Source organism: Cupressus sempervirens, chromosome 11 (genome assembly GCF_028749045.1).
Source record: "Cupressus sempervirens isolate cs-2001-9-10 chromosome 11, ASM2874904v1, whole genome shotgun sequence".
Lineage (NCBI taxonomy): Eukaryota > Viridiplantae > Streptophyta > Pinopsida > Cupressales > Cupressaceae > Cupressus > Cupressus sempervirens.
In genome coordinates, this window is record NC_143128.1 from 306,599,410 (window position 1) to 306,621,966 (window position 22,557).

The 22,557-nt window shown below is 36.1% G+C and overlaps 2 pseudogenes across 1 annotated transcript; both read right to left on the reverse strand.

The window, feature by feature from the left end:
• Positions 1-12,287: 12,287 nt before the first annotated feature.
• On the reverse strand, positions 12,288-12,770 carry LOC149529353 (pentatricopeptide repeat-containing protein DWY1, chloroplastic pseudogene; annotated as a pseudogene).
• A 2,654-nt stretch (positions 12,771-15,424) lies between these two features.
• LOC149529354 (putative pentatricopeptide repeat-containing protein At3g23330) lies at positions 15,425-17,674 on the reverse strand (annotated as a pseudogene). Its single transcript, XR_016358601.1, has 2 exons — positions 17,270-17,674; positions 15,425-17,152 (listed from the first exon to the last, which is right to left on the reverse strand). The product of XR_016358601.1 is annotated as a putative pentatricopeptide repeat-containing protein At3g23330 (transcript).
• Positions 17,675-22,557: the final 4,883 nt, after the last annotated feature.

Genomic DNA, 22,557 nt, shown 5'->3' on the forward strand with positions numbered 1-22,557 from the left:
ATCTATCTGGTATGACATGTTTTTGAATTTAAGTGTATGAATGTTTTTAGTTTCTATATTAAATTTTAAAGATTTATTAAAATAGAAATTAGAAGTTAATAATAGATTATAGAAATTGATTACTGTCTATAAGAAAATCTATTTACTGGGGCCAACTTTGTAAGAGCCTTCTAGATATTTACCAAAATAACTTGGAAATATCACCATTACAGCTTATTGTTTTTATTTTGCTCAATTTTTAGAGAATGGTATGTTGCTTTTGAATTTCACAGATTAAATAATTAAGATTAGTATATCTTATTGTACTTCTCCCAGTTTGGTTGAGGGAGTTTGTGCTATACTCCTTAGTGTTCCTACGTTTGGTGTAGGTTGTCCGGATTGTTAGTCAATAATAGGCTCCTTGCCCTGTTATGGTTCTTTCATTTTCTTTCCCCTCTAGGTTGACTTTGTTTCTGCTTTGGCCAATTGGGGTTTATTTTGTTTGTTTTCTTTCCGTTTTGAGGGTATTCTTTTATGTGGCTTTGGCTTGTGTTTCTTTTGTGTCGTGCCCAAATTACGAGGGCAAAAATACACAATTTTTTTTTTGAAATTAATAATTAGAATGCTCTAAGTTTGATATGGTTGAATACACAATAAAAGTAAAGATTCTCTACATTTCATCTTTAAGTTATAATCAATGAGTATGATTAGATCATCAAGTTAAAACTTTCATTGTTAAATCGAATAATAAATAAAACAATCTATTTATCCATTAATTAAGATTCAACACACTATCATCTTTACTTAAAAATTATTGATGAACAAAACATTTAACTCATTCACATAACATCTTACATAAATACAATCTGATTATTTGACATATAAAAAGAACTAACTAAATTCAATATAGGATATGCTAACAATAATTATTATTACTAACATTAAAGTAAATAGAATTATTAACATCACTACTAACTCATATTTTAAAAAAGCATATTATTTACTTTTAACTAATACTTAAATCAATAATTAAACTACTACTAACACACACTAACACCTAACTAAGACTAAAATTATAGTGAAATAAACTTTATTACTAACACTACTTTAATTAATACTAATTTCTAACTAAACTAGTTTATTAAAACTTGAAACCAATACACAATTTAAAACATACAATAAGAAGATTACTAACAACTAAAAGAAATTTTCCAACCCAAAAACTTTTCTTTTGTTTTAAACTACTTACTAAACTAAACTAAGTTATAACTAAAACATTGACTAACACTTAATCAAAAATACTAATCCTAACATACTATCTTAAATAACATGCAAATATAAAGTTTTGTGTAAAAACTAAACTAATTTTCTCTTTAACTAGTACTATTTAATAATCTAATACTAACTCAAATTAAAAACTTTGTAAAAATTAACACATACTAAGACACATTTAAAACTAACTTTACAATAACTTTAAAATAAAAAATCAAACTAAACTAAATACTAAATAAAACTTTAAACTAAAACTAATTAATACAACTAACTAGCTTAAAAACTTAATAAAATTAACTAACATATACTAAAACCTAAAACCAACCTAACAATACCCCACTTACATTTCATTTAACCCTACCCTCTAACTACCTACATCACATACCAAGCAAAACAAACTACCTACATTCCTCTCCCATCCACATGGGGACCAAACTAACCCAAGTGCATTCCCAAGCGCAAATTGCAAGGGAGAAGGATAGAGTACATTTTCCACTATTCACCAAATATGCTTGCCAGTGTAAAATCGCATGAGGGGGGGAGTGGATAGTAGAAGGTTAAGAACTCTATAAACAATGACCAGACTGTCCTCTCCACATAAATTCGTTGTAGAAGGAAAAGACTGGAGTCTTAGTTAATAAAGTACATAGCATTGACTTTGGTTAAAGTACCACTCTGCCTCCCAGCCATAATACTGACGCCTAGGAAGGGAAATAAAAGGGATATACATTAAGTCCCTATATGATATGAACAATATGATAAGAACAAAACGTATCTATATGATATGATGCGCTTTCCTAAGTCAAGTTGATATTGACTATGGTGATAGCTATTCCATTAATATTGGCAGCCCTCTCAGATCCCAACGTGGGTATTGGGAGTAAGATATTTGTTGAACCAATGACAAGCTAGGAGTTACTATGAAAAAGTTTACTTGACTAACCAATATTGTTTGCAAAAAGAGGGGTAAAAATTTATTAAGAAAGAAAGGAATACAACAAGGAGAGCTCAACAAGGAGCTCGATCCTGAGCAACAAGATCATCAAATTTTTGCACCATCTCAAAGGACAGTTGCCCCCTATCCCTAATATTCCAACCTGGATCATGACTAGAAGCCCATTTGGCTAAACAATCAGCAGGTCTATTCCATTCTCGCAGAATATACTTGAACCTAATGAACTGAAAAGAGGAAGAGAAGAAAAGAATCTGCTTAGCAATAGTGGCCAGCTGCCAACTAACATCCTCAAGCTCTTGCGAAGAAAGCATGTTCACCACCACCTGGGAATCAGACTCACAAATAATCTTACTCCATCCCCACAAGAAACACTGTTCCACAGCATATAAAATAGCCTAAGCTTCCATGAGATTGTTAGTATAATCACCCTTATGAATTGAGAAGAAAAATTGAACATTCCCAGAACTACAACAAGCCACTCCGCCAATACCAGTCGGACCAGGATTCCCACGAGAAGAACCATCAGTGTTAATTTTCAGAACTCCACAGGGAGGAGGAGTCCAGTGCCCATCCCGATTAACCCGACCCTTCCTCTGATGGTGAAGCTGCCTGGACATAGAAGGAAACCTATGAGCCGCAACCCCATCCTGCAGATGAAAATTGAGGCGATTACAGATAGCAAGATCAACCGGATCCATACCCCCATCAAGCTCACACTTCACAAGAATAGTTTCCTGGAGAGAATGTGATATTTTCCACCAAAGATGCAAAACACCAAGCCGAACATCTTGGAATATGCGACGATTCCTCTCCAACCAGATATGCCAAAGCATGAAAGATGGGCCAGCAATCCAAGCAGCATGGAGAGAAGAAGACTTGGAGGGAGCACTACCCAAGCAAGCCCAGAACTCAGGCAAAGAGGAAGCATGCCGACAAGAGAAACCCCAAGCGCTCCACCAAAGGTGCCATATCTGAGTAGAATAGGAGCAATGGAAGAACAGATGGGAGACAGACTCCTCTCCATTACCACACAAAACACAATAAGAGGGGCCCTGAAATCCACGTTTACAAAGATTATCCCAGATAAGACAACAGTTGTGAGCCACTAGCCACATGAAAAAATTGCACTTGGACCAAGAAACTTTATTCCAGACTTGCTTCCACCAAGGGACCTCAGCATCCCCAAATAATTGTCTAGTTATCTCCTGATACCCAGCAGAGACATGATATTGTTATTTTATTGATGGTATATTATTTTATTAGTCTGTAATAGTATGAACTATATTTTGTGTTTGCCATACAATTTCCAAAATTATATATGTGCTTCTACAGGCCTCTTTTATATGTAATTTTGAAACTTACTTGTTGGTTTAGGTCTTACTATGCAGTCTTTTAGGATTGGTGTTTAAATTCTTAATGATATTAACTTATCATCTTATTATGCATCATGCTCAGCAAAATCAACTATTGCAAGTTCATCAAAATCTATGTAAATCTCTTATAAATTCCTGGTTAATAATTTCCATGAACCTCTAATGCTATGAATTTCAATGATACCCATATTACATAGTATAATCATCTACATATTCATTTAACTATCTATTATAACTGATGGAGCACATAATTGAATAACATAGTAACTAAACTAATCTTGAGGCAATTGAGAAAATAAGGAGATCAAAATGATAATGTTCTTTTCATTTTGAAGGGAGTATCAAAACACACAAAGTTCTTTCCTCTATCACGTTTCAAATTTAAGTTTGGATATCCTAACATAATTCTTTCCTACATGTTCTTGCAAATTTACTTTCAACACAACCAACCATGAACTAAATCATTTCAAACTCAATGAAGATGCCATACATTTACATGGATTAGCAACATCTCTCTCTACGACCCATATGAATGGAGACAACACCACACTTTACAAATTGAATCTTGCATAATTAAACATCATCGTTTCATCTTATCTTTGATATACATTCATATAACAAAAAATCAAAAAAAAACTTCAAGAGAAGCAAAATTATTCAATCACTTATTTTATTGACAACCTGATTCAAGGGCTCAACCAGGAAAGAACTAGGAATAAAATCCGGCGTCATTGCCAATACAACAAAGTTTTGAAATACAATATACATAGGATTCCAATCCCCAAAATTTCAACAATCCAACATAAGTTTCCTTCATAACCCTTATCAAGGGGTATATATCTTTTTCTGCATCACATTGCTAAGATCGTGGAGAGAACAAAATCTGACTGGGTGACAAACAAGCATGACCAAAAGACAAATCAAACATGCATATTCATACTAGGTTTTCACAATATAATTCACAATGACTCAAAACTAGAGAAAGGTGGATTCTTCCAACAGGAGAAGTCAGACACAACACCAAAATAGATGCCCAATCGGGGCTATAAATCAAGAACTTTCGTTCTTCCATTTTAACATGTCAAACTCATACGAGGTTTGTGCTGACAGGTAGGGGCCCATAACACCCTACCCTGTCTCCCTCTTCTCATCTTGAGAAGAGACTCTACACTTGTTGGAGTCCAGCTAAAAAGACCTTTCTCGAAATTGGTCACTTCTACCCTATCCAAGGGTGAGTAATACCAAAACACCCATACAAGAAAACTTCGAAATTCAAAGAGAAACATGAAAGGAAAATATCCAAGAAAACATGGTTTCAATCCTTCCCAAAACATACCCATCATACATACGAGCATACCAATAACAACACAAAAGCATAAGCATGAAACAAGCATGAACAAACTGAAAACAAGGAGATGAAGAACTTCTACCTTCACAAGAGGTAATGGTAAATGAACAATTTGAGTAGAGCTTTTCCCTTCCTTGCCTTCAATCTTCCAAGACTCCTCTCTAAAAGTAGAGATTGGTTAACACCCAAAACTACTCCAAGAAGGACCTCTAAATAAGACTCAAACACAAAAAAAAAAAAAAACTTCTCCCACCCTCTTACAAATCTAGAAGTTTCTAACTCAACCCATTCTAAGGTTAACCACTAAGTGGAGTTGAGGTGATGCAACTCAAGGTAGCCACTTGAAATTTTCGCACAAAGGCAAAAATAGACTTTTTGAGTGACCTCAAAAGTCAATAAAAGGGGCTTAGGAGTTGGAAAATGCCCCCAACCCATACCCATACCCTTTGGGTATAAATATTTCATGTTTTAAAGCCTTAGGAATGGGTTTGGGACCAAACAAAAGCTAGAAAATAATTAGGACCATCTAACAACTCTAAAAATGCAAATTAAGCACTAATCCAAATTAAAGGTGACTAAACTTGATTAAGAACAAATTAGCAAAAAGACGCTAACTTAATCTAACTTAGGTCTAAAGGTTACACAACTAACCCTAGCAAGCACGCTGAAAAGCATAAGCAAATTCACGAGTGTCAAGTGACACTATAAAAATACAGTTATAAACATTAACATTCTCTGATCACAGAAAGACACATTCATACATCTCACAATAAAATACTTGAATTACGAACAACAAGGTTTCCACAATTAGCACATAGGGATCAGTTATGTTCCTCCGTCAAGTTTTCTCGGCTAAAATATCCTGCACACTCATTGCACACATCAGTAGTCCCATAAAATCATATGCACATATGTATATACGTATCAGGAATCACATAAATTAAAACATACATCTATAACACAATCAGGTTTCCTCTCATCCTATTCAATTCTTAACCATTAAAATCTCTTAAACCAAAGTGTTAATCCTACATTTTACTTAATCCATCAACATACATACACATAACTCATTAAATGACGAACATCAAATATCTGGAAGTAACATCACACAGCATGAAATAATATAATATGTTCAAAGCATCAGGTAGTGTCTCGACATCTCGAGTCATGAGTATCAAAATAATAATGTATTAACTATGGCTACGAAGGGTCAGGGCGAGGCCTCACATTTTGCTTGTGGTGGTTGTTTCTAGTCCTTTGCATCTTTTGGTGTGTGTTGGAGTTTTTGTTTCTTCTTGTTTTTTTGCTTCTGGGTCTAGTGCTAACAATTTTCAAGGGCTTGGTCATTTTTTTGGCATTTTTAGAGGGGTTTTGTTTTTCCTTTCACTTTCTTGGTGTTTTGCATTGTTTTGTTTTGTGTATTCATATTATTGTTTCTCATTTTTTTCTTGCTTATACATTTAGTGTTGACAAATTTCAAGGGCTTGGTCTTTTTATTTTGCATTTTTGGCGAGGTTGTGGTTTCCCTTGCATTTTCTCATTGCTTCTCCTTGTTTTGTGTGCTAGTTTTTTGTTTCTCCTTTTTTTCTTACTTATGGGTCTAGTGCTAACAATTTTCAAGGGCTTGGTCTTTTTTTTTTGGCATTTTCGGCAGCGTTGAGTTTGCCCTTTGATCTTCTTGGTGTTTCTCATTGTTTTGTTTTGTGTGAGGTTGGACTCCTCCCAACTAGGCTTCAGTACAGGCAAAGTCTTAACCGCCATTGGGGTGGGGTTTCCAATTGTGGCTTCATTGTGGGATTGGCACTTGTGGCACTTTTCTTCCTCTTTCCCTTTTCACAATAAAGGTGACAACTTCTTCTATGGAGGTGGAGAATGGTTGGAGGTTTTAGGTTGATTGGTACTCTTTGTAGTTTTCTTGTAGATGGGGTTGTTCGGCTGCAAGGATTTTGTCTTCTCTGTTGTCTCATCTGTTGGACCTCATCTCTCACTATCCCCTGGAGGTGGGATCCTTTTCTATAGAAGTCTAAAGGAGTTTCTTTGGAAAGATGGTGCCTTAGGATTGGGATCTCGTTGGTCTTGGTTTCTAGCTTAGTGCCCAACTTCCTAGTTTGGAGAGCCTTGTCCCTTTTGTTTGGTCTCATCTCTCCCATTCCTATAGAGGTGTAATCCTTTCCTATGGACGCAAAAAGGAGTTTTCTTGCTAAGGTGGTGGCCTTTGCTTAAGTGTTGATTGGATTTTGCAGGTGGTTGGCTATGGATTTGCTTTTAGAATCCTTCTTGAAGGTTTGGGCATCCTTGGTAAAACCCCTCTGTCTTCTCCCTCTTTTGGCTTGGGAGATTGTCTATTTTTCATCCATCTCTCCAATGGTTTCTTCTTTGAGGTTGTTTGTTTCAATTTGGGGTACCTTAATTACACCTTTGAGGTTTAGGGAGCCTTTCAATACTCTTTATGTGGTTGTGGAGACTAAGTCAAAACACAAGGTGGTTTGGGGAGCTTTTCAAAACCCTATAATTTCAAGAAGTTTTATGATGATCAATATTGTGAGTTGATTTGTGTTTATGGTTTTTGGAGTCATGTTAAAACCCAATGTACAAGCTTGGGGAGCCTTTCAAAACCTCAAAGATCTCCTTGCTTGAGAGACTAGCTCTTTGATCTAAGGCTTTGGCCTTATGTTCTAATTTTTGGGTAGTTGGAGTGTTACTAGATTTTATTTATTGGTTGTTAATTTTCAACTAGTTTTGGGGTGTTGTTTAGAAATGCCTTATCTCTTGTAGCATGTCATCTTAGTCAGGTTCCAAATCCCCCTCAAAATCATCTTGTAAAGGGTTTTCGAGCCCCTTCCAAACCTTCTTCTTCCATAATAAATAATAGTATACTCTTCCCTTCCTCCAAAAATAACTAAATCTAACAATGGTTGGAAATCTATGAACTAATCCTAGTGATCTATGAAATGGTAGGAGGCACTTGAGATAATATACTAGGTAGAAAAATTTACATGATCTATAGGTCCTTTATCCATGAAGGTGCAATAGGAAAACTTGCCTTGTGTAATGAGCTATGCAAATGTGCTTGAGGTTGTAAACCAAATTATTTGGGTTAAGCAACTAATTAGCATTAATGGCACTTCAACTTCAAATGATGAAACTTATGGCGATAGTTGCAATGAATATGTTTCTTCTAATTTGGGCCTCCTCATGATGGAGCACAAGGATTCTAGTAAGAAGACTAAGAAAACAAATAGTTACTTGAGGACTTAGCTAAGAAAGCTTGTATGTTTGAGGATGAGTCGATACCACTATCGGTGATCTTGTTGTACAAGCATTATGCAAAAATAAAAAATTGAAACATTAGAATGAGTGGAAGCAATATTCATTGTTTCAATGAAGTCCTTTGAGGAAGATGGTAGATTCTTCAAGATGATCACCGCCAAGTCTTCTTCTTCCATTTTGTGTCCAATGACTTCCAACTAATCTCAAATGTTCTTGATTTTGTTAAGATGACCTTATAGGGGCACCTATTCATCCATCATCATCCAGAAGAGAAAATTCTTCAAGAAAAATGCACGACTCATATCCAAGGTTTCATGCAAACCTTTTAGATGATTTCAAGTTTCTGCAACTATTTTATTGGAAGGAACTAGCAGGCGCTAATCATTAGTGACCAAACATTTGATGCATATCAACTTCTCGATTTTGCACATCAAATTTATCATGTTCTTTGCCTTTATTAGCTGGACAAGTAGTGTTGCTTAAAATAAACTTATCAAAAATTTTATTCAAAGATTGGCATCATGTGTTTCTTCCATGTGTTGTAATTACACTAGTTGAATTTTTGGCTGCCTTCCAACTGAATGTTGGTCAAAGATGTTATTGCATGCTTTTTGAGGCACAAAAAAAAAGATACCTAAATGGTTGAGTGGACAAATTTGAATGTGTGCATACTTTTTGAGGCACAAAAAATAAGATACCTAGATAGTTGAATGGACAAATTTGGATGTGTTGATTAGAACTCGTAGGTACAGGGAAAGATAATAATGTGAATTCGTTAACACAAAATTTGTGGTACGAAAAATGAGACACCCAAAAAATCTAAAAATAACCCCTTTAAGATCTCAAAAAACCCACCAATGATCTTAAAATAAAATAAAATTCTAACATGATATAAAGGGTTGAAATCCTGATCAAAAGTTACACAAACCCTAGCTAGTTGAAAGCAACCACTCTCAGAAAACAACCATACAATGGTTGAAATTTGCTGGGGAAAAATGAAACAATAAATTCCCATCAATAGGAAAAAGTCCCACACATTTCTAAGTCATTTTTTTGTGGACATAGCAACCCTGAAATGATCATTGAAAAATAAGGTTGCTATCATAAGTCCTTAAAAAAATGTCGTCAGTTTGTAAAACACAAAGGGAAATTTGTTGTGTACAAGAAACAAAAAATGCATGACTGGTCGACCAAACCAAAGAAGTGTAGCACAAGTTTCGTGAAATACATAAATAAAACTAGTTGTGTTTTGTCTACAAAAATGACAAGTGCATGAAGCCAAAAGAACAATGCCAAAAAATGCTCACACGTGCATATACAAGTGGATAATGGCCTGAGCACAAAAACAAACACAAATGGTGTTTAACATGGTTGCATAAGCCATAGATAGAGCTTGAAGAAACATGTCCATTGTAAGGAAAAGTAAATAAACATGGATAGGAAAGAATTTTCCCCTACAACAAGCCCACAATTTTCTTTAGGATTCATTTCCAAAAATTCAATACTTATTTTTAGAGGAAAATTTTTAGAATATGAGTGTTTTTATTTTGCTTTTATTTTAATTTTATTTTTACTAAAAGAGGGGTAAGAATTTTATTGAATACCAAAGAGAACAGGACAATAGAAGAAACAAAGAGCATGAAAGAGCTTTATCCAGTCCACAAGTTGAGCCAACTTCTGAGATAAATCAGGGGGAAACATCCTATGATCAATAATGTTCCAATCTAACACATGCTTAGAGGCCCATTTAGCCAAGCAATCAGCGACACCATTCCACTCACGAGGGATATGCATAAAAGACATAGGATCAAGAGAATTGCATAATTGAGTGATTTGTTGAAGAACAAGAGTCAAATGCCAATCCACATCCACAAGGTTTCGTCTATTCAATAAATTCACAACCACTTGCGAGTCAGTCTCACAAGTAATTCTTTGCCAACCACGTTGATAGCATTGTTCCACTGCAACCAAGATAGCAAGGGCTTCCATGAGGTTATTTGTATGGTAACCCTTGTAGATAGAAAAAAACAACTGAACATCACCAGAGTTGTCATGCCCAACTCCCCCAATGCCACTCGGTCCAGGATTTCCCCGAGAAGAGCCATCAATGTTGATTTTAAGAACTCCATCCTAGGTAGGAGTCTAATGCCCCTCACGATTAACACGCTAAGAGCACTGCCTAGCTCTAGTCCTAGAGCATTTGTGGGGGAAGAGAGGGAGCGCCAACTTGAAGAGGAAATGAAAGGCGTGAGTAAATACCAACATCTCCAAGGTCCAAACCTCCACCAAAGTCACATTTGGCCAGGAGTATTTCATGAAGAGAACTAGCAATTTTCCCCCACAGGTGCTTAATCCCCAGCTACACATTATGAAAGATCCTCCTATTTCTCTCAAGCCAGACATGTCATAAAATAAGGGAAGGGCCAATGGTCCAAGCCACCTGAATAAAAGAGGTCTTGGAAGGGGGATGGCCTAGATGGTCCCAAAACTTAGATAAGGAGGAAACATCCCAACACGTGCATCCCCACACATTCCACCAGAAGTGTCCAATTTGCTTGACAAAGTGGCACTGCAAAAAAATGTGTGAAAAAGTCTCTTCACTATTGCAGCATAAGACACAAATGGAAGGCCCCCTGGAAGCGTCTCTTGCAAAGATTCTCCCAAGCGAAAGGAGCCGGCAACGAATTCAAATTCAGAATATGAGTGTTTTAAATAAAAAAATTTAAAAACATTTCCATATGATATTACAAAAGTAATTGGTAAAATAATTGAATAAGTTATTTTCTAAGAACCAAACATCTTTATAGAGATTACAAGAAAGATGTTTCTAAAAAGAAACATACAAATAAATAGAAAATCTATAATACAAGATATTTACAATATCTAGAAGTGACCATTAAATATAGAAATAATCTAACTTAGGAGATATTATTTAATAAAATGTTATTGTCATGATTTAAACAATTCATTAGCGAATCGATCATTATGTTTCAAACTCATGTTGAGCTACTATGCTCTCAAGCCTTGTGCCTTCACTGAGTCATTGAAGTTAGGGGTTTGAACAAGTGAAGTATGGGGGATGAGTTCTCCAGTTTGTGGCCTAACCGGTTCATAGCTCTGGATCAAAAGCATTTCACATGGAGTCAAATAACCTATTAATAAAATGTGTACCAAAGGTTTTTAAAACATTATTTCTTAAACATATTGCCAAATTATAGATTGTGATTCCTTAAAACTTGTGGGCTTGTAATGAAGATTTAGATTTAGAGTTTTTTTCAATTGCTCTTCTGCAATTGAGTTTTGGAAATAAATTATGCAAAAATATGACCTGCAGCACAATCAACAGTCATATGTATGACATGGATGCCAGGAAACGATCAAGCAACTCTAGGTTATAATTATATTATATAGAAATTAAGAATCAAACATCATAATGATAAATGATGTTTACATTCCAATTTATTGAAGACTAAATCAATATTATAAAACTTCAAGGGTGGTCGATAATTAAAAATTTATGAGATTCAAAAATTCTGGTTAACTTTTTAAATAGAATGAGGACAGACTTATAGATAACAATCAAACATATAAGGAAGAAGAAAAAAAATCAAACATACAAGACAAATTTGAATGTAACAGAAAACCACAAGAATCCTGTAAAACTAACCACAAATATTTACCAAGTGTGGTTAACCATCCTGTGTGGGAATCTGAGTCCATGTTCACCAGTCTTGATTTTCCAAACATTGTTACAATGAATAAGATACCTGTAAAAACTCCTCTCTCTCCTATGAAGTCAAGTAATCAGATGCCTTAACATCTTCAGCATGCAGGCCATGCTCTGATTCATATACCCACCTAGAGTATGTGATAAGCATATGGCATTGTGTTTCTGTGCATTTGCACACTAATTTGAATGGTGATTGAACCATATAAAACTGAGAAAATATCTTAACAGCTTCAAGCTCCAGCCTATATCCCATTTCAAGCATTACCATGGGTGAAAATCCCAATCCTAGTTCGTCATTCTCCCAAAACTGTCATCTATGGAAGCAAAAAACTTTATTAAATTGTGTTTCATTGCAATAAATTATTGCTGTCTGCTTGGCAATTTATTTTCAAAAATCATGGTTTCCCCCAAAAAATTGGCTAAATCAATGACTCTACTGAGAATTGTAGCGAAAACAGAAATTTTCAGTCGCATCACCAAAAACTCTCCACAAGAACATAATCCATCATTAAAATGATGGAAACGATTTATATCCCTCACAATGATCTCTCTTCTAACCACCTTGGAGATGAATTTGGTGGCAGTATGGCAGTCTTCACAAACACGGAGGTTTTTGGTTATCTGAATAGTTGTTTCAGGAGCTGTGTTTAAAATCCCAAAAGCAATTGCCAGTCTTTCACTATGAGTAGAAAGGGCAAATTCTTTCTCTTCCTTTGCTACATCACGAAGTGCAGTACTAATATCAGGTACATACCCAGCCTTCTTCATTTCCTTGCTCAAGCTTCCCAGCAATTTATAGATTTCCTCTGATTGCACATGTGATGTCTCCACCAATGAAAGCATGGACTTTTTTACTTATTTCAATCCAGCTACATCCAGGGCTATTTCTCAAGCGACTCTAGATCATAATGATATTAGATTAAAGTTAAGAATTAAAGCATCGTCATGATGTTTAGATGTTGATTTGTTGAAGACTAAATCAATATTATTATTAAAATTCAAGGCTGGAAGATGGTTAACAATTGATGAGATTCCTCGGAGGGCTAATCCTCTGCCAAAGTATGAGCAACAGAAGAAGTTGTTGAAACCACCTGAAAGTGGAAGGATAAAAGTGAATTTTGATGGGGCCTCAAGGGGCAACCCCGACCAATCAGGGGCAATGTATGTGGCTTGTAATGGATTTGGGAGTATGTTGGCAATAGGTGCCAAAAGGCTTACCAAGGGGACAAATAATGAGGCAGAGTGTCTGACTGCGGTTGGTGTTGTTCTTGCCAAAAAACTGAGAGTTCAGAAACTACATCTTGAAGGTGATTCTCAGCTCACTGTGAATAGGATTGTCAAAGGTCAGATGGACACTAGGTACCTCAACAAACATGTCAGGATGATTCGCGTGCTATTAATGGAATGTTAAGATTTTGGGTGCGATTAATGGAATTTGAAGATTTCAAGGTGACACATGTTTTAAGAGGTAAACTCAATTGCTGACAAATGCTCCAACATCAGGGCTAATGGGTCCTTGGTGGACAGTTTTCAAATTTTTTGAAGATCTAAGGTACTTGCAGTACCTAGACCTTTCTTCTCTGAAATAAACCCCTTAACATGATTTGCTCACATCACTCGGATGTGGTGTGTGAGTTGTGATTTTATGTGAATGGAGACGGGGAAAGTATAGTTTGTTTTCCAAAGCAGAAGTACTGGAGGATTGGTTGGTTGTTGCAGTAAGTGGCAGTACAGCCAGGATTTTCTCACATCTTTTGTATTATGAAAAAAGATGGAAATGACGGATGGACAGGTCACAATTTCTGTTATCTTGAGCGCACAATGTCTGCAGTGATCTTGGATGGAGTTTGGTATTTTGCAATGGAGGCCAATTTCTCCCTACAAACAATGGGTCAAATCTTGTCTTTCACTGGCCCAATTTCTATTGTGCCGATTTGCAACATCTTCAACATCGAAGACATCGAGTTCTGGGAGGCGATTGTCCTGATGTTGGGGGAGGAGTCCAACCTCAACATCTCCTCACTCTTTGTCGGCCTGGCTCTAATGGCAGGCTCTTCTTGGAAGGAGGTGTTGCGTGTAGTCTATGCGTGTCTCGAACCCAAATGGGCAGCTGGGCTGGTAGTAGTGGCTCAGACTGAAATTGCTATGGGTTTGCACATGTAACATGGACCATGGTGGGGATGGGGAGTTGCAACTGCTCGTGATCTGGACGTATTCCTGCCCAAGGGAGGTACACATGGTGAATGTGTGAAAGGGGTGGTCGGATCTGGTGTCCTTTCTGGACAAAATGAAGACAAACAGAGCAGCGGTGGCAGAACGAAGTATGACAAGGAAGGTGACACCAGTGAAGTCCTCTGCCCCCAGGCGGGGAGGACGGACACCCTATCCCTTGTCATCAGCTGCAGGCCAAGAGGTCGGGTGGTGTGCAAGGTGGTGTTCCTGGTGTAACTGGCAGTGATGAGGCAGCTCCGGTTGTGGGTGGAGTGGGAAAGCGTGGTCATGAAACAGTGGCTGGAAGTGGTTCAAAGATCAGAGTTGCTCGAGCTGGTCCGTCTGTTATGAATTTCTCAAGGAAAAAGGCTGTGCATTGGTTCAATTGAGGGACTGTTCTTTGTTGCTTTCGTGCCCAGTTTTCTCTAGTATAGGCTAATGTTTTATTAGCTGTGTTGAGTCTGTATAGTCTTTTGGCTTCTGCTGGTGATGACAGGGTGTGTTTTAGATGATCTGCCAGTATGTTGCACTTTTGTAAGCTAGGGTTTGCTTGAAATCTTCCAAATAGTGGCCTCATGAATGTATTGGAACATTTTTGAATTAATATTAAACTTATTATTATCAATCAAAAAAACAATTGATGAGATTCAAAGATTCTGGTTAGTTTTTTGAATCGAATGAGAAGAGAGTTAATAGATAACAATCAAACATATAAGACAAATTTGAAGTTACAGAAAACCACAGGAATCCTGTAAAACTAACCAGGAAATTTTACCAAAGTTTGGGTAATCATCGTCTATGGGAATCTAGGTCCACATTCACCATTCTCCCAACATTGTTACAGTAAATAAGATGCCCGTTTAAGTGCCTTTCTCTCGTACATTAAGTCAAGTAATCAGATGCCTTAACATGTTCAGCATGCAGGCCATGCTCTGATTCATATACCCACCTAGAGTGTATGATAAGGATATGGGATTGTGTTTCCGTGCATTTTCACATTAATTTGAAAGGTATTGAAAAATCATAGGAGAACCATATAAAACTGAGAAAATATCTTAACAGCTTCATGCTCCTGCCTATATCCCATTTCAAGCAATAAAATGGGTGAAAATCCCAGTCCAAGTTCATCATTCTCCCAAAACTGCCATCTACAGAAGCAAAAACCTTTATTAAATTGTGTTCCACTGCAATAAATTATTTCTGTCTGCTTGGCAATTTCTTTTCAAAAATCACGGTTTTCCCCCCAAAAAATTAGTTAAATCAATGACTTGAAGTTAAAACAGAAATTTTCAGTCAAACGAAACCAACTTCTTATATAATTAGCATCACCAGTAATCTCCACAAGAACATAATCCATCATTAAAATGATGGAAACGATTTATATCCCTCATGATCTCTCTTCTAACTACCTTGGAGATGAATTTGGTGGCAGTATGGCAGTCTCCACAAACACAGAGGTTTTTGGTTATCTGAATTGTTGTTCCAGGAGCTGTGTTTAAAATCCCAAAAGCAATTGCCAGTCTTTCACTATGAGTGGAAAGGGCAAATTCTTTCTCTTCCTCTGCTACATCATGAAGTGCAATGCTAGTATCAGGTATGTACCCAGCCTTCTTCATTTCCTTGCTCAAGTTCCCCAGCAATTTATAGATTTCCTTTGATTGTGCATGTGATCCGTCTCCTCCAATGAAAGCATGGACCTTATTATTTATTTCAATCCAGCTATATCCAGGACTCTTTTTCAAGCCCCATTTTTTCAGCATTATTCTCATCTTTGCGGCATCATCCCATCTTCCAGCTTCAGCGTAAATGTTGGAAAGCAATACATAATTTCCTATATTGTAAGGTTCTATTTCCAAAAGACATTCTGCAGCATGTTCTCCTAACTGAATGTTACCATGAATTCTACAGCCGCTGAGAAAAGCTCCTAATACACCAGTTGAAGGTTCAAAAGGCATGTTGGCAATGAGATCTCTGGCTTCATTAAGATGCCCAGCACGACTAAGAAGATCAACCATGCAACCATAGTGCTCCAGTTTAGGTTCTAAGTGGTACTCTTGACTCATACAATTGAGGTATGTCCAGCCCTTTTCCACCAGGCCTGCATGACTACATGCAGACAAGACACACCAATAAACGTAACATCATCTGGTTTTACCCTATCTTGTTGCATTTGGACAAAAAGAGCATCAGCTTCCTCACCAAGCCCATGCATTCCATACCCTGCAATCATTGCATTCCATGCAATTGCATCTTTTCTTGGCAGTTTGTCAAACAACCCACGAGCAACATTTATTCTTCCACACTTGGCATACATATTAATCAAAGCTGTAACCACAGAAGCATCAGCCTCTAGTCCGCTCTTAGTTGCATAGACATGGATTGTTTTCCTTTCTGAAGAGCTGCTAAATGAGCACATGCAGGTAGTACGCTCACCAGAGTAACCCTATTAGGTTTAATATCCGTCTCTTGCATTTGATCGAAGAATATCAGTGCCTTATTAAAGAGTCCATTTTGCACATATCCTGCAATAATCGTAGTCCATGAAAACACATTCCTTTGAGGAATATTGTCAAACAAATGGCGCGCTACCTGTATTCTTCTACATTTCAAATAACCAACCATCAGAATATTCGACGAAACCACATCTCTTGTAGGCATTTTGGCAAACACATCACGTGCATCATCTATACTCCCACATTTTGCATACATATCAATCAGAGCTGCAGCAACGAAAGCATCAGATTCAAGTCCTATTCTACTAATTTGATGGTGAATTTCCTTACCCTTTTGGAGAGCTAACAGGCTAGCACATGCTTTGAGTACCGCAGGAAACGTATAATTATCTGGAGTCACTCCGTCCTGTTGCATTTGATAATAAAGCTGAATGGCTTCTTCATACGGTCCATCCCGGGAATACCCACTAATCATAGCATTCCATGTGAGGTTATTTCGCTGAGGCATTTTGTCAAATACTTGGCGTGCAATTTCTATTCGTCCATTTGCAGCATACATACCTATAAGGTGAGTTCCCAAAAATAAATATTTATAAAATCCATTTCTGAGAAGTTGCGCTTTGAAGATTTGACAGCTATTCAACAGATAAGAAAAGGTTTGAGGATCGTGCAGAGTACCTTGTTCGGCTCTGTTATTGTTATTTTGATACACTATGCTACGCAATGCTTCTTTGAATTGGCTTTCCTTGGATACAATGCTGCCATGGAGTGATATCCCAGTAGAAAACCAGCAGATGAATCTTCGATCAATATTAAGATAAATCATGTTAAAATTCTCTCCACGCGCAATAAGTTTTTGTTTGGATGCATTTAGTGGAATCTATCCTTTCGAATTTCAATTATTTGATTGGAATGTACCTGTGCACTTATTTCAAACCCAATATTATTTGTGCTCTTGAAGGTTAGGAGTACTACTGGTGTCAACCCCAGTTTTGCTGAGCTGTGGCTGGTTACAGTCTTTTTAGTCGTCGGCCTCTTGAAATTGCAGGAAACTCAACTTTAAAAAAAAAAAATTAAAAAAAATTGTAGCATATAATTATAAATTAAGATGCTGTCAAAGGGCACTTGATAGGAAAGTTAATGTTGCCGATATGGGGATGGTGACAAGTTTAGATTTTATATAATACAAGTGAAAATAAAAGGTATATTTAGAAGACATATGTTAAAATAGAGGTTTCTTAATATAAATCTATTAAAATATGAATAATTAGCAAATGGTTTTTGGTCTAATAGAGAAGTTGAAAGATTCTTAATAAATCCATCAAGGATCAAGAGACATCACAAGCATCGTGCTTTGCATAAATTTAGAGAAATGGATACTCCTAAATTTTTGGCTCTCAGAGAAAGAGGATAAAAGATCATTTACACATTTTGTGGGATTCTATTGGTGCTCTAAATTGTTTCTTTTAATTTCAAAGGATGGGCATTAAAAGCTTAACCTTAAGGAAAATGTCAAGATCAAAGAGGTTTTATAATCAATACATAAGTAATTTGGACTGTATGATAAGCATAGATGAAATCTTATCTACACTTTAATCTCTACAAAACTTGGAGAGTGTTCCTTTAAGATCTATTTTCTCACATTTATGGTTTAAATTGTGTGATATTTCTCATCAACAATGTTTCAGATTATACTAGATGATTCATCATCATTTAAGATCTTTCAAGATAATTTATTGAAATGATAAAAACGCATAGGAAACTAATTTTCTCTTATATAGTATAAACCACTTCCAATGAACTATAATTCACATGTGGCCCATGGGTTGGTGGGTGGCAATAAGAGGGACCTCTCGCTTGCTACTATAATCCCCACTGAGATGCTCTTATATTTTAAGGCTAGCAAGATAATCAATTAATTCATCCCCTTATCTAGCATATTTGAGCATGTGTATTAATGAACTGATTTATTAAGTATCTAGCCACTAGTCATTCCCTCCTATCAATATGAACTATGTCACTTTCATTATTTCTTATCATTATTCCACCACATTGTTTTTCCATCCACTAGACTAGTAATGTGGCACAAGTAATGATGAACTACTCTTATACCTTCCACTCGACTAGGTAGTGCCTTGGAGAACTCCCCTTCCATTATATTGATTCTTGTGGGTTCTCAACTAGTTTTCTCTCTTAGTACCCACCCCCCCTCCACTCCCTCCTAGTCTCATTTAACGATGTAAGCCACCCACCCGATCTTCACATTAGAGGTAGTTGACACTCCCTAGAGGAGCCTTTGCTTACCAAGATTGGGGATTGGACTTCCTTATCAATATCTACGTTATTAGGCACTACCTACAAAGTGGTGGTTCCATAATCATATTAGCATTTAATATGATGGTACCCTTCAATCGTTAGTATTTAGATAAAGAGGATCAAGGATCATTACTCCCAATTGTGGATTTCTATTCATGCTTTGAATTGATCCTGTTGATGTCAAAGTCTAGACATTAATAGCTTAACCTTAAGGAAAATGTCAAGATCAAGTGTGTTTTATAATTAATTCATAAGTTGGACCAAATGATAGGAATGGCTGAAATTTTATATGTAGTTCAATCTTTATAGGATGTGGAGGGTATTCCTTTAAGATCTAGTTTCTTACATTTCTAGTTTAAACTATATTTACAATGCTAACATTTCAAATCATACTATATTATCCATCATCTTTTAAGATATATCAAGATAATTTATTAAAATGATAAAAACACATGCCAAAAGAAGCTAAATTTAAATGGCATGGATCAATTCCCTTGTTTGATGCTAACTTTACTTTATGTTGGTTAATGTGATTTTATTACTAAAAAATTCTAAGACTTATATTTTTAAAAAAAGAAAAATTATTTGAGAGCATTCAATAAAGTTTTTTAAAATGTGTCTATTATATTAATTCTCTATACCCTTAAGAGAATTATAGAGGATAAGAAACCATAATTGTCATTAATAAGATATCAAATGAAATGATATTTAGTTAGTTACTTCTTGAAACCTATATGCTCATCCACATATGGTGGAATCATTGTAGAGTTATGCAAAGAATTTTTTTAAAATCTAAGAGTTCAAATTCTCTAACATAAATCATTATTTTACATAAAAACTTATAATCTCAAAATGAAACAATTAATAGGTTGCAAAGAGACTCTTTAACAATCTATTGTTGACATCACTAATATATTGTGCTAAAAGATTTATAAGTACAACACACTCAATAATGTGTCAAGTTTCTTGAGATTACCTTGCTAATAATGGAAAATTATATATAAAATAAAAATAAACCAATAGTGAATCAAAGAAAAGAATTATTGCAAAGAGAAATTAGCAAACTAGCTACCAGAAGATAAAAGGTTTAACAAGACATAACAAAATAAAATTGGACCAAAAAGTAAATTGTTGTGTTTTTATCGTTCAAAATAAATTTATATTTTGATGAACAATACTTAAGAAATGATATACAATTTTTTTTTAAATGATTAGAATAACTAAGAGGGGGGTGAATAAGCTATCTTCAACTCTAAATGTACCAATTCCAACTTTTACTAACTTCAAACAACTTAAACAAGCTCATAAACCCACTTGGTCCTTATAATGCATCATCAACAAAATAATTTTTCATGCAATTATCCAACTCTTTGTTTCATTTATGTGTCATCTATAGAAGTTGATGAAAGCCAACTTCATAGTGCACCAAGATCACCTGCATCTAAATAACCTGTCAAAGAGAAACCAAATGAGGAAGGAGCAAGAGCTTGGAAAAATTAAACAAACTTGAGAGAAAAATATTCCAACAAAGAAAAAGATTTTTCTATACAATATTCTTAATGCCAATATGTTATGAAATACAATGAGAGAGCTTGAATATAAAGGCCTCAAGGAATCTTCTAGAACAAGCTAAAAGATGCTAGGAGATAAGCATGACAACTAAGAATACATCCACAAAAAATGGATTACCCTCCAAGTAGGTGAGAGGATAAGTATGGCAAGGTGTTGACAACATGTACACAAACTTCTATGTTGTCAACAAGTCAACATGTTAAAGGATGCTAACTCCTAGGTGACAACTAATGTCTAATGCATTTAACCTAAGTAAACTTAAGTAAAAGCATAAATAATAATGAATAATTATTTACTCTAACACCCCCCCTTAAGTGCAACTTAGGGAAATGCACTTAAGCCCACAACAACAAAGATGAAATGTAGAATGGGTCCCGACAACAAGGCCATGTTAGATACCCATGAACAAGTGCATAAGAAATGCAATGTAATCTCTATAAACCAGAGATAAAGGAGAAAACCTAGTGGGAAAAACCCCTCTCCAAAAAGAGATAGCTAAAAATCTAGTGAAGGATTGAAGAAGCCTCCAACTAGAGGAATGTCCCAAAAAATAGGAACAAGAAGATCATGAAGAACATCACTAAAGCATGAAGAAGCCACAAACTCTGTCAGAAAGAAACTGTTGATCTGAAGATTCTCCATGGAAATAGAAAGCACAAACTGAGAGTGTCTATATGGTAGATGATCCATCTCACCAAAATGCATAGGTAGCCAGCCATTGCAATCACCTAGTATATAGGATTAGGTACTAAATACATAGCTCACTCTATCGAACTATCAAACCACGAAAGCATTAGAAACAACAATATAACCCCCTCTTAATGCAGATAGGGTGAGGTGACAGGCAACTAAGAAAGTGGGCCAAAGTCCTTTACAGAAAGAACCAAGAACAATGAGAGAGAGTAAGAGGTACAAACACCTATAAAGGCACATGTTACCAACACATCATGGGGCAAAAAGGAAGAGGGCACAAAAGTAGCATACAACTATCCCCCCATGGCACTTTATAAACATAGTGCAAGTAAAATTGTCTCAAAACAATGTTCATGAACTTGAAATGCAAGAATGACACTTTATCTTAGTGCATTTGCATAAAGATGCTTACAAATGATATCAACAATGATCAGAAAGGGAAAAAAGCTGATGCAATAGATAGTACAACCCAAAACAAGGAATCTCATGCCATGAAAATGATCTTTGGACCTAGAACACCCAAGATATCCACCGTAGACAAAAAAATGTCAAAAGCATGATATAAAGAGCATGGAGCAAAATCTGAAGGAAATGATAGCATTTCTAAAAAGTAGATAGAACCAACTTTCCAAAAATATAATATTTTCAAATAATGGAGATGAGATGCCCAAGATATGCTTGTCAGAGTGAATAATAGAACTTTTGACTTTGACTACAAAAATGGAAACAAAACTAAAAAATACCTACACCAATGTCTCCATCTCGGAACCAACTTTCCAGCAATTCTTTTAGATTATAAAAATACCTATGTATGCTCAAGTTATGGCCAACAACTGAGAGTAGGTCAAAAAGGACCTTGGAGAGCTTGCAAGTGTGTTGATGCAGTGTTGATGTCATGTTGATGTCAGTATTCCTTGAGCTTAAATTTGATAGCTAGATAGTTATCATTGAAAAAAAAGAATGCCACATGGTAGTATGGCTAACCTGGTAGTGCTGACTAGGTAGCCACGTGGTAGGTGCCAACATGGCACCCGTGCCACATGGCATGCTCAGAATCGTCCATGTGTGTAGAAAAATGGAGGCCACAAGTGGGTGAAGAGCAAGTGGTAGTGGCGCCAAGGCCGAGCATAGGTGGTGCATTGGTGGTGCCACAATGGCCGTCGGGTGCTACTGTTAAAATTATTTTATTATTATTTTTGTTTGTATAGTTCGTACAGTCCTCCCAAGGGGGCAAAAAAAATTAGCCAGATGCTATGAAAGCCAAAAATGGAAACTTTTATATGGATCCTAACTATAATGGGCCTTCTAAACTCAATGGCAACATCCATTTAGGCCCAAAGTGCTCCAAAAAATTGCTCTTCCTCCCAACTGAAGAAAAAAATCGC